The sequence below is a fragment of the Chiloscyllium plagiosum genome, unplaced genomic scaffold (assembly GCF_037043375.1).
Source record: "Chiloscyllium plagiosum isolate Xiang-an unplaced genomic scaffold, Cpla_swu_hap1 HiC_scaffold_28, whole genome shotgun sequence".
NCBI lineage: Eukaryota > Metazoa > Chordata > Chondrichthyes > Orectolobiformes > Hemiscylliidae > Chiloscyllium > Chiloscyllium plagiosum.
The window spans coordinates 38,759,703-38,771,706 of record NW_028270166.1 but is presented as its reverse complement, the minus strand read 5'-3'; the positions used below and the strand labels follow the sequence as shown (position 1 = coordinate 38,771,706).

Below are 12,004 nucleotides of genomic sequence, written 5' to 3'. Positions count from 1 at the left end.
CAGCAGGAACAGGCTGAGGGTGTTGCTGACTAGGTCAGCATTTATTGTCCATCCCAGAGGGCAGTTGCAAGTCAACCATGTTGCTGTGGGTGTGGAGTCACTTGTAGTCCAGACCAGGTAAGGATAGCAGTTTCTTTCCCTAAAAGGACATTAGTGAACCAGACAGGTTTTTCTTGACAAATGGCAATGGATTCATGGGTCAGCAGAAGACTCTGAATTATAGATATTTATTGCAAAATAATTTTCACTGCAGGATTTGAACCTAAGTCTCTGAATTAAAAGCAATAATACAGCAATAATACCACTAGGCCAACACCTCCCCCTAATGGATAATAATTGACTACAGATGAGAACCACTGACCAATGGGTGAGCAGGTCCCTGATACATCTCCTACCATTGGTAAAGTTCCAAGTGCAGTCAGGCATGACTGGGGAGGCAGTAAGCATGTTCCAATTACCATGACACCCAGTTGCACACCCAGTAATATCTCCCAATCTGCTACTCAACCCAGAGGGGCTTCAAAATTCCAGCCTTGGAAACGAAATAAGGAACGTTCCGATGTGTAAGCACCTGAACTCCAATAGGGTTTGGACAAGTCCATCATAGGAAGTGAATACCAAGGCTGTAATTTCATTAAAAGGTGATCTAACTTACCCTGTACATGGATATCATCTGCACTAAATTACATTTACGTTTAAGTAATGTGAACTCTAATAATATAATTTGTTATATTTTGTAATACTGCCAATAAAATCTCACTATTGCAGATTAAACTAACTGCCTAATGTAGACATTTCGCTGATTAAACATTCTATCTAGCTGCTAAGATGTGATAACTGCAGAATAATATTTTTTCATGTTTCACATGAAGGTATTATGAGACAGGACATTATTTTATATTGTTAATACAGGCAAAGAAACAACGAGCCTATTACACTTATTTTAAAATATTCATAGAGAGACTACAGATTCCTTTACAGAAGGTTGGCAAGTTAGTCATTTTAAATGCTAAGTAAATAAAAGTCAAATTTCATCAAAGACTCCTCTTTATTCTCTCTAGTAAATATGACTGGGGGTCGGGGGGGTAGTTTGGCTGTGGTAGAAGTAATCCATTCAGCCACTTGAACCTGGTGTGGCATTGAACAAGACCATTGCTGACCTGATTATTCCATATTCCGGACTGTGCTGTTGTGTTATATCTCACAGATAGAGGGGAGATTATGATGTAGTAGAATATCACAGTGACTCAAACCAAGGCTAATGATCAGGGAGCATTGGTTTAAATTCCATTACGGTAGATAGTAACATGTGAATTCAATAAGATCCGGAATTAAACAAAGGTGACTGTGTAACTATTGTCACAAAAATGCATCTGGTTGACGAACCTATTTTAGGGGAGTAATATTGCTGTCCTTGTCTGGTCTGTCCTAGATATGACTCCAGAGCCACAGCAATGTGCTTGACTACTAATTCCCCCTGAAATGGCTCAGCAAGCCACTCAGTTTCAGAAAAATTAGGAATGAGCAATAAATGTTGACTTAAGCTTCAATGCCCATATCCAATGAATGAATAAAGACAGTGTGTTTTTATTTTAAAACATTTAAGAGACTCAATATCATCACCATATCATAACATTGGTGAAGCCTTTTCTGGAATACTATGTCCAGTGCTGCTTGCCCAATTATAGGAAGGATACTGTCAAACTGGAGAGGGTTCAGAAGAGATTTACCAGGATATTGCAGGGTATGAAGGTTTGAGTTACAAAGAAAGGCTGGATAAGCTGGACTTCTTTCACTGGTGTGTAGGAGATTGAGAGGTGACCAGATAGAAGTTCATTAAATAAAGAGGGGTATAGATAGGGTTAATGGTAGTTGTCATTTCCCGAGGATTAGGGGTTTCAAAACTAGTGAGCACATTTCTAAGGTGAGGGGAGAGAGATTTTAAAAAGATATGAGGGGCAAATCTTTTACACAGAGGGTGGGTCACGTGTGGAATGAACTTCCTGAGGAAGTGGTGGATGTGGGTACAATTGCAACATTTACAAAACATTTGGTTAGGTACATGAATAGAAAAGGTTTAGAGGGATATGGGCCAGGAGCAGGCAGGTGGGACTAGTTTAGTTTGGGATTATGTTTGGCATGGACTGGTTGGACTAAAGCATCTGTATCCCTGCTGTATGACTCGATGTGATCTGTGAACTGAGGTTACAAAATTCTCCGAATCCATCTTAATTGGAGCCTTTTGAAGTATGACACGTTAATCTCTGGAACCAAATAACTTCTACTAGTCTAGACAGTAAAGTGCCTGTGAATGTAATATAGTTATATATCAGAAGCTCTAATAAATATCTTTTCAATCTTTCAATACCATGTTTCCCATGTCTAATCCTTGTGTTATGGGAATTAACATAATTTTGTTGCTTCGAGTGTAAATACCTTACTGGAGGCAAAGACCCTTATCATGATGGCAGTTCAAGTGTGATAATCTTTCACTCATGAAGCTATCTACTTCTGCCTTCACGTCCCGAAGGAGAGTATTCCAAAGTCTCACAACCCTTTCTGAGAAAATGAAATGTCCTCAACTCAACAATGACCCGTAGTTGCAGAATCTCCGACACATGTACCCAATCAAGACATCTCAAGTTGTCTCTTACTCCTCTAAGCTCCAGAGGATAGAAGTCTGCTGGGATTTCATCCTGGGGTCTCAGGAAAAGTAGGTAGTGAGATAGTTGGTTCATTAGTTCTAATTTTCTAAAACTCATTGGATTCTTTAGAATGGAAAAAAGCTAATGTTACTTTTTTGTTCAAAAAGGGAGGAAAGCAGAAAGCAGGAAACTATAGGCCAATGTACCTTCTATCAGTCACAGGGAAATGGAAGAACATATTAGCAAAGACTTTGTAACAGGGCATTTAGATAAGTTGAAGATAATCAGGCAAAGCCAACATGTTTTTATCAAAGGGAAATCATGTTTAACTATTTTATTGGAGCTCCGTATAGAAGTAACTTGTGTCATGGAGAAAGGGCAACCAGTGAATGTATTGTACATAAATTTCCATAAAGCATCTGATAAGGTGCCACATCAAAGGTTATTGTGGATATAAATGTTCATGGTGTAGGAGGTGACAAAATGGCCTGTTAGAAGATTGGCTGGCTAACAGGAAACAGAGAGTAGGAATAAATGTTTTCTTTTCAGGCTGGCAGGATGTCAGGAAAGGAGTGGTACAGGGGTCAGTGCTGGAGCTTAAATGGTTACAATGTATGTAAATGATTAGATTAGATTCCCTGCAGTATGAAAACAGGCCCTTCAGCCCAAGGGCTGACCTTCTGAAGAGAAACCCATCCAGACCCATTCACCTGACTAATGCACGAAACACTACAGGCAATTTAGCATGGCCAATTCACCTAACTTGCATGTCTTAGGATCGTGGGATGAAACCAGAGCACCCAAGGGAAACCCATACAGACACAGGGAGAATGTGCAAACTCCACGCCAAGGCGGGAATCTAACCTGGGTCCCTGGCACTGTGAGGCAGCAGTGCTAACCATGGAGCCACTGCTCTGCCTTATAATTAAACAAAACAGCATGACTTGAATGAAGGGACCGTAGATATGGTCACTAAATTTACTGATGACACAAAGGTAGGCATGAAAGGGAAGAGGACACAATGGATGCTGCCGGACCTGCTGCGCTTTTCCAGCAACACATTTTCAGCTCTGATCTCCAGCATCTGCAGTCCTCACTTTCTCCATATAAAAAAATGAGCAAAGATCTGGAAAATGGAATACAATGTTGGAAATTGTGAAATCATCCATTTTGGCAGAAAGAATAAAATAGAAACATATAATCAAAATGATGCGAGGTTGCAGAGGTCTGAGATGCAGAGAGATCTGGGTGACTGAGTGCATGAATCGCAGACGGTTAGTATGCAGGTAAAAATCAGGAAAGCTAATAGAATGTTACGTTCATTGAATGCAAGAGTACAATTATAGAATCCCTACAGTGTGCGAGCAGGTCATTCAGCCCACTGAGTCCGCACTGATCCTCTGAAGAACAACCCACCCACTTCCACCCCATCACTGTAACCCTACATTTCCGATGGCTAACCCACCTAGACTTCACTGAAGATTGTGGGCAATTTAGCACAGCCAATCCACTTAACCTGCACATCTTTGGACTGTGGGAGGAAACCCACACAGACACAGGGAGCATGTACAAACTCCAGACAGACAGTTGTCCGAGAGTGGAATCAAACCTGGGTCTCTGGTGCTGTGAGGCAGCAGTGCTAACCACTCAGCCACCATGTCTTTATACCCTGTTTACTAAGGGGTTAAAAGATTATCAGAGATCTGCAAGGATGTCGAGTTCAGGTTTAAATCTGATCAACCATAGTCTTATTGAATGGTGGAGCAGGGTAAAAACTGCGAGAAAACCACCCTCCTCCCTCCGGACCCTGCCAGGGTCGGGGTAGTATTCAGACATCCCCTCGCCCAGGCAGAGGAGCTGGGCAATGAAGTGGGGGAACGGAGAGGGGGAACGGGGTGAGAACACCAGGGCGCTTGGACAGTGACCAGCACGACGGGCCGAACAGCCTATTCTCCAGTGACAGGCCTGTATGATGTTGTTCCTTGTTCATAAACAATGGACTAGTGCTGTGCTGTGCAACGTGACCTCATTTAGAGGAAGTTTGATAAAGTGGTCAATGCATTAATAAAATTTGTGTGTGTGACCTTAAAGTTTCTATGGTGTTTTGTGTTGATGTCTATCTAAATTGAGTCCACAGGATCACAAATTAAATACTGTAAATCATGACATTCAAGTTGACCTGGTATATAAGAATCCCTCATTTTTCTGGACCTAAAGATCATATTTTTTGCATATATTTGGCATCTAATTCAACCTCCCTTTTCAGCCATGACCTAACAGGCTTTAGGAGTCAGCTTCAATTTTTCTCCTCACAAACGGATGTTTTACTGTCTGGGCTACATGACAAACATGCATAGGATTTTAAAACAGAGTTGTACTGCATATCAAATCCTGATGATATTTCAATGAGGCGATGGCCATACCCATGCTGTGGAGTCCACCTCTATGCTCAGCGTATAAATTGACTATTTTTGAAATAATTTTTCAAGACTTCAGTGGTCGATTTACTCACTGTCTTTAACAGAGCGAGCCATTCAACCCAAAGTATTTTTCCAGCCTGATAGAATGTATAATCCTAATCCTTTGATGTAGTAGATTATTGTGAGCTTTTTTGCCCCATTCCATCCAGAAATCCCATTTACCATCAGAGCCATGGGGAGAATGTATGTAGTTGAATCATAGAATCCCTATCGTGTGGAAGCAGGCCATTCAATCCAGCAAGTCCACACCAACTCTCCAAATAGCATCTCCCCCAGACTCATCCCCCTGACCGTATCCCTGTAATTCTGCATTTCCCATGGCTAATCCACCATTCCACACATCCCTGGACACTATGGACAAGTTAGCACGGCCAATCCACCTAACCTGCCCATCTTTAGGTTGTGAGAGGAAACCGGAACACCCAGAGGAAACCCACACAGACACAGGGAGGACCTGCAAACTCGCCACAGACGGTCACCTGAGAGTAGAGTCAAACCTGGATCCTTGGGACTGAGAGGCAGCAGTGCCAACCACTGAGCGCTCACACAAAATTCTAAAATAAAACATAGTAGATCTGAAACAAACCAAAACAAAAATTGCTGGAGAAACTCAATTCTGAAGAAGGGTCACTGGACTTGAAACATTGACTCTGTTTTCTGGTCACAGATGCTGCCTGACCTGCTGAACTTCTCCAGCGATTCCTGCTTTTGTTTACTGCAAAATTCTGTTGTTCTCATTTTAAAAGTGATCATCACCTTTGAGTCCATTCTCGTCATGCAAATCTAATCAGTCAAAACGCAGAACTCTGAGTTTCCAGAGTCCAGAGTACTTGTGCAACTTACAAACTAAGCCAATAGTGTTTGAATCTTTCCAAACATGCAGTTGACAAAAGTGAGAATGGAAAGCAAGCAGTGAAAGGCAGTGATGCATAGATCAGGAGCAGGGCAGCACAAGCTTCCCCTCTGCTTAGAAACTGCTTTCATTTCATAGAAGCCAAAGGAAATAGCAATTGAAAACGAAAGTTATGCAAATCAGAAGGCTGCTGTCAGGTGATAGTCATGGAGCTGTGGGCAAGAAGGACTGAAAGATAGCAAGATTGCCTTGCTTACCTGCGTTTCACTGAAATGTAAAATGACTAAATGAAGGATGTGCTGAGCTTCCACAGTGACAGGCGATGTATTAATGAAATCTAACATTTAAAAAGCAAGCAATATGATCCAAAGTGCAAAATTAAAGTGGTGACAATGCAAAGTACTGGGTGATACAATGGATGAAACATTGAGTTTCCATTTGTGAAACCTGGGTTCAAGTTCAGTCTATTCTGATGGAGTGAAATGCAACTAGCTGTGAGGGTGCTTTGTGAATAATGTTTGGATTACCTTTGAAGAGATCTAAGAGAGAACAAGCCTATGGTAACAAGCTACCACCAACATTTTCTGGTCTCTCACATTGTTCCTCTTCAATAAGAAAAGGAGGAAAATTAAGTTCTGAAATTTGAGTTCTGGTGTGCATTACTGCACAGGATAGAAACCTAAACTTTTGAGGGAATAAATTGAAGGTAAAGTAATAAAAAAATACATAAACTCAAGGTTCTGTCAGTATGTAAAAAGGACAGATTTAGCCAAGCCCCATGTGGTTCCATCACAGGGGGAATGAAAAGACTTTATAAGGGAGAATGAAGAAATGGAAAAGAAGAACAAATGATTATGTTGCCTTTATGTTCACCGAGCAAGGTGCAAGAAACGTCACAGTGTTACAGATCCATAGGACTAGGGAGGAAGAAGAATTGAAGGAAATTGGCATTCTTAAAAATGTGTTGGTGAAATTAATGGGACTCAAGGTTGATAAATCTCCAGAACCTGATATTCCACATTCCAGAGTTTTGAAAGTGTCCATGAAGATAATGGCTGCATTGATGATCATCCTCCAGAATTCTACGGATTCTGGAATGGTTGCTGCAGATCAGAATGTAGCAAATGTGCCTAGTCTTCACTACTCCTGAATGCAAATTGTCTTGTGACAAAGCCTAACCTACCTTGAGCCTGTTGTGTCAGCCTGTTGGTCTTCCCAAACTTCATCTCCAGTCTTTAAAAATAGAGGGAAAGAGAAAATAAGGAACGATAGCTCGGTTAGTGTTTCATAAACAGTCAGGAGAATGCTAGAATCTCTTATAAAGATTGTTGTAAATAGATGTTTGGATAATAGTGATCTGTTTGGGCATAGTTAGCATGGATTTGTGAACAGGAAATCATGTTTGACAGATCTATTGGAGTGTTTTGAGGATATTTCTAACAGAATTGATAAAAGGGAGTCATGTGTCATGGTGTGATTAAATTTTCAGAAGGTTTCTGATAAAATTCCCCAAGGAGGTTAGTTAACAAAATTAAAGTATGGGAGGCAATGCATTGGCGTGGATTACTGTTTGGCTAACATGCAAACAACAGAGAGGAGGAATAAATGGATCAATGTCACATTGGCAGACTGTGACTAGTGAGCTCTGCAATTTTCAATACTTGAACCACAGCTAATTGCAATATGTTCAATAATTTGAATGTGGTGACCAAATAAAACGTTCTACGTTCACAATGGTGGGTGGAAATCTGTGCTGTGAGGAAGATTCAAAACAGCTTCAATAGGATTTGTAAAGTGTTAGCAAGTGAGCAAGAACATGGCAGATGGATTATAATGTGAGAAAGTGTGAGGTTATCCACTTTGATACCAGGAACAAATGCACAGATTATTTCTTAAAAGGTTAGAAAATGTGGACGGACAAAGGGACATGAATGTCCTCGTCATTAAGCCATGGAAGACTAACAGGCTGAAAGAACAGGCTATTAGGAAGGTTCAAGGTATGTTAGCCTTTATCACAAGAGGTTTTGAATGCAGGAGATGTAAAGTAGCATAGAACCCCTGCTTCGAAAGAACATAGGTTATTGCATGAATTTTGGTCCCCTTAACTTTGCATGAATATTATTGCCATAGAGGCAATGCTGTGGCTTTTCAGAACTCATGAGAATAATTTACACGTATACGATTTCTAGGAGATAGGCAACATTATGCAAAGTACTGATTGGTCAGCAGTTGAATTCAGCTGTTCACAGCAAACAAGGTACTGACCTAATGCAAGCAACCCACACTTGCAAAACTTACTACACAGTGTCAACATTAGATGTGATTCTGATATGATACAACCTTTACTGAATAATTCTTAGTGTACCAGGGATAAGGTTGACAACTACTTTCGGATTACCAGTCAGGCATTCAGTGCGCTGTACTTGCTTGTACTGGAACTTACATGTGTTAATACATAGGACCCTGTTGTTTTCAGACAAAATGAAACGGTGCATTGTGTATGTTTTAACTCTAGATGACAGTTATTTACTATTCATTTCTAAGGCAATGCTTTGACCTGCCCAGTGAAAATTATAACAATGCAAGACAGTTAACCATCAATCATTATTAACCAGTACATTATCAATGGCAAATTCTGTAACAATTAGAGCCCAATTGTTAACCAATCAGCACTCCCCTGCAGTAACCTGCTGAAGAGGTTGCTTGGGCTATTTCAGAGAGTCATTTGAGATTCAACCACATTGCTGTGTGTCTGAAGTTACATACAGGCTGACAGATTTTATTCTCTAATGAACAAGAAGCAGACTTTTTTTTACAAAATTGGTTACATGGCATTTAAATCCAGATGATTTTTATTGGAGTCAAGTTTCACCTTGGGTTATGGGTACAAACCCACCTTAGCAGGTGATCAATTACCACTTCAGCGATATTACCATTATTCCACTGCCTCCTCTTCCTTCCATTAGCCTGATGACTACCTATTACTGACTGCATATCCTAAACCAAATGTTGCCTCTGTGAAAATAGGCCACAGGTGGGAACATGCCAGCAAACCAACATGCAGCCTGGTAGTTCAAAACTGTGCACACACCAACTTCCAAACAACCCTCAGCTAAGGGTGGCACAGTGGCTCAGTGATTAGCATTGCCGCCTCACAGTGCCAGGGACACAGGTTCAATTCTAGCCTCGGGCGACTGTCGGGAAAAAGTTTGCACATTCTCCCTGTGTCTTCGTGGGTTTCCTTTGCGTTTCCTCACATAATCCAAAGATGTTCAGATGAGGTGGATTGACCATGCTAAATTACCCATAGTGACCAGGGATGTCCAGGCTAAGTGGATTCGTCGTCAGACTTGCAGGGTTACAGGAATAAGGTGGTTCTGGGTGGGATGCTCTTCCGAAAGCCATCGTGGACTTGATAGGCTGCATGACCTAATCCCACACTGTACACTTCAGCACAGCAGTCAAAAACAATACACTGTGTGATCTCTCTGGCCCCGAAACCCAACACAAGAGTTCTGACGCCAATTTCAGCAACTCCAAAAGGTTGGAGAGCTCTCCCTCCACACGCTGTCATAGATTTGAGGGGAGGTGATGGTCTAGTGGTATCATCATTCAACTATTAACCCAGAAACCCAGAATAATGTTCTGAGGAACTTGGGTTCAAAGCCTGCCATGGCAGATGGTGGAATTTGGATTCAATAAAAGAAATCTGGAATTAAGATGACCATGAAACCATTGTCAATTGCTGAAAAAAACCCATCTGGTTCACTAATGTCCTTTAGGGAAGGAAATCTGCCATCCTTACCTGGTCTGGCCTACACATGAGTCCAGAGCCACAGCAATGTGGTTGACTGTCAGCTGCCCTCTGAAACGGTCTAACAAGCCCCTCAGTTGCATCAATCACTAGAAAGTCACAACAAGGAATTTTAGCTGGATGGACCACCTGGCATTGAACTTGGAACCGGAAAAAATCAAGGCAAAAACACAAACAGCCCTGTCGACCTTACAAAGTCCTCCTTACCAACATCTAGTGGCTAGTGCCGAAATTGGGAGAGCTGTCTCACAGACTAATCAAGCAACAGCCTTAACATACCTTACAAGTAACACCCCAGACAGCACCATTACCATCCCTGGATGTGCTCTGTCCCACTGGCAGGACAGACCCAGCAGAGGTGGCGGCACAGTTGGATACATTTGGGGGGGAATTACCCTGGGAGTCCTTGACATTGACTCTGGACCCCACAAAGTCTCATGGCTTCAGGTTAAACACAGCCAAGGAAACCTCTTACTGGTTACCACAATACTGGCCTCCTTCGGCTGATGAATCAGTACTCCTCTGTGTTGAGCGACACTTGGAGGAAGCACTGAGGGTGGCAAGGATGCGAAATGGACTCTGGGTGGGGGATTTCAATGTCCACCACCAAGATTGGCTTGGCAGCAGCATTACTGATTGAGCTGGTTGGGTCCTAAAGAATATAAATACTAGACTGGGTCTGCGGCAGGTCATGAAGGAAACTACAAGAGGAAAAAACATACTTGACCTCATCCTCATTAATCTGCCAGCTGCAGAAACATCTGTCCATGACAGTATTGGTAAAATTGACCAACGCACTGTCCTTGTAGAGATGAAGTCCTGCCTTCACATTGAGAACAACCTCCATCATGTTGTATGGCACTATCATCGCGTTAAATGGGACAGACTTCAAGCCGATCTAGCAGCTCAAGACTGGGCATCCATGAGCACTGTGGGCCATCAACAGCAGAAGAACTATACTCTAGCCCAATCTGCAAACTTATGGCCTGGTGCATCTCCCACTCAACCATTACCATCAAACCAGAGGATCAACCCTGGTCCAATGGAGAGTGCAGGAGGGAATGTCAGGAGCAGCAATAGGCATAGCTACAAATGAGGGGTAAACCTGGTGAAGCTACCAAACGGGACGACTTGCGTGCCAAACAGCATTAACAGCAAGTGATAGACATAGCTAAGCAATCCCACAACCAACATATCAGATCTAAGCTCTGCAGTCCTTCCACATCCAGTCGTGGACACTTAAAAAACTCACTGGAGGAGGAGGAGGAGGCTCCACAAATATCCCCATCCTCAATGATGGACGAGTGCAGCACATCAGTGCAAAAGACAAGGCCAATGCATTTGCAACAATCTTCAGTCAGAAGTGCTAAGTGGATGATCTGTCTCGGGCTCCTCCAGTGGATCCCAGCTTTACCTGTCTCCAGCCAATTCGATTCACTCCACGTGATATCAAGAAACTGCTGGAGGTACTGGATACTGCAAAGGCAATGGGCCCTGAGAACATTCTGGCAATAGTACTGAAGACGTGTGCTCTAGAACTTGCCACTCCCCTAGCCAAGCTCTTCCAGTACAGTACAACACTGGCATCGACCCTACAATGTAGAAAATTACCCAGGTATGTCCTGTACACAAAAAGCAGGACAAATCCAACATGGCCAATTACCGCCCAATCAGTCTATTCTCCTTCATCAGTAAAGTGATGGAAGGGGTCATCAATAGTGCTATCAGGAGTACCTGTTCAGCGATAACCTGCTCAGTGACACCCAGTTTGGGTTTCACCAGGACCACTCAGCTCCTGACCTCATTACAACCTTGGTTCAAATATGGACAAAAGAGCTGAATTCCAGAGATGAGGCGAGAGTGACAGCCCTTGACGTCAAGGCACATTTGACAGAGTATGGCATCAAGGAGCCTGGCAAAACTGGAATCAACAGGTATCAGGGGACAAACACTCCACTGGTTAGAGTCATACCTGGTAAAAAGGAAGATGGTTGTGGAGGGACAGCTATCTCAGCTCCAGGACATCTCTGCAGGAGTCCCTCAGGGTAGTATCCTAGGCTCAACAATCTTCAGCTGCTTCATCAATGACCTTCCCTCTGTCATAAGGTGAGAAGTGGGGATGTCTTGTCGATGATTGCACAGTGTTCAGCACCATTCGCAACTCCTCAGATACTGAAGCAGTCATGCTCAATTGCAACAAGATCTGGACAAA

The 12,004-nt window shown here is 42.5% G+C and overlaps 1 long non-coding RNA gene across 1 annotated transcript in view; it reads left to right on the top strand.

The window, feature by feature from the left end:
- LOC148142528 (uncharacterized) overlaps positions 1-12,004 on the top strand; it is a 97,061-nt gene that overhangs the window by 41,945 nt on the left and 43,112 nt on the right. The gene's annotated exons all lie outside the window — the stretch shown is intronic.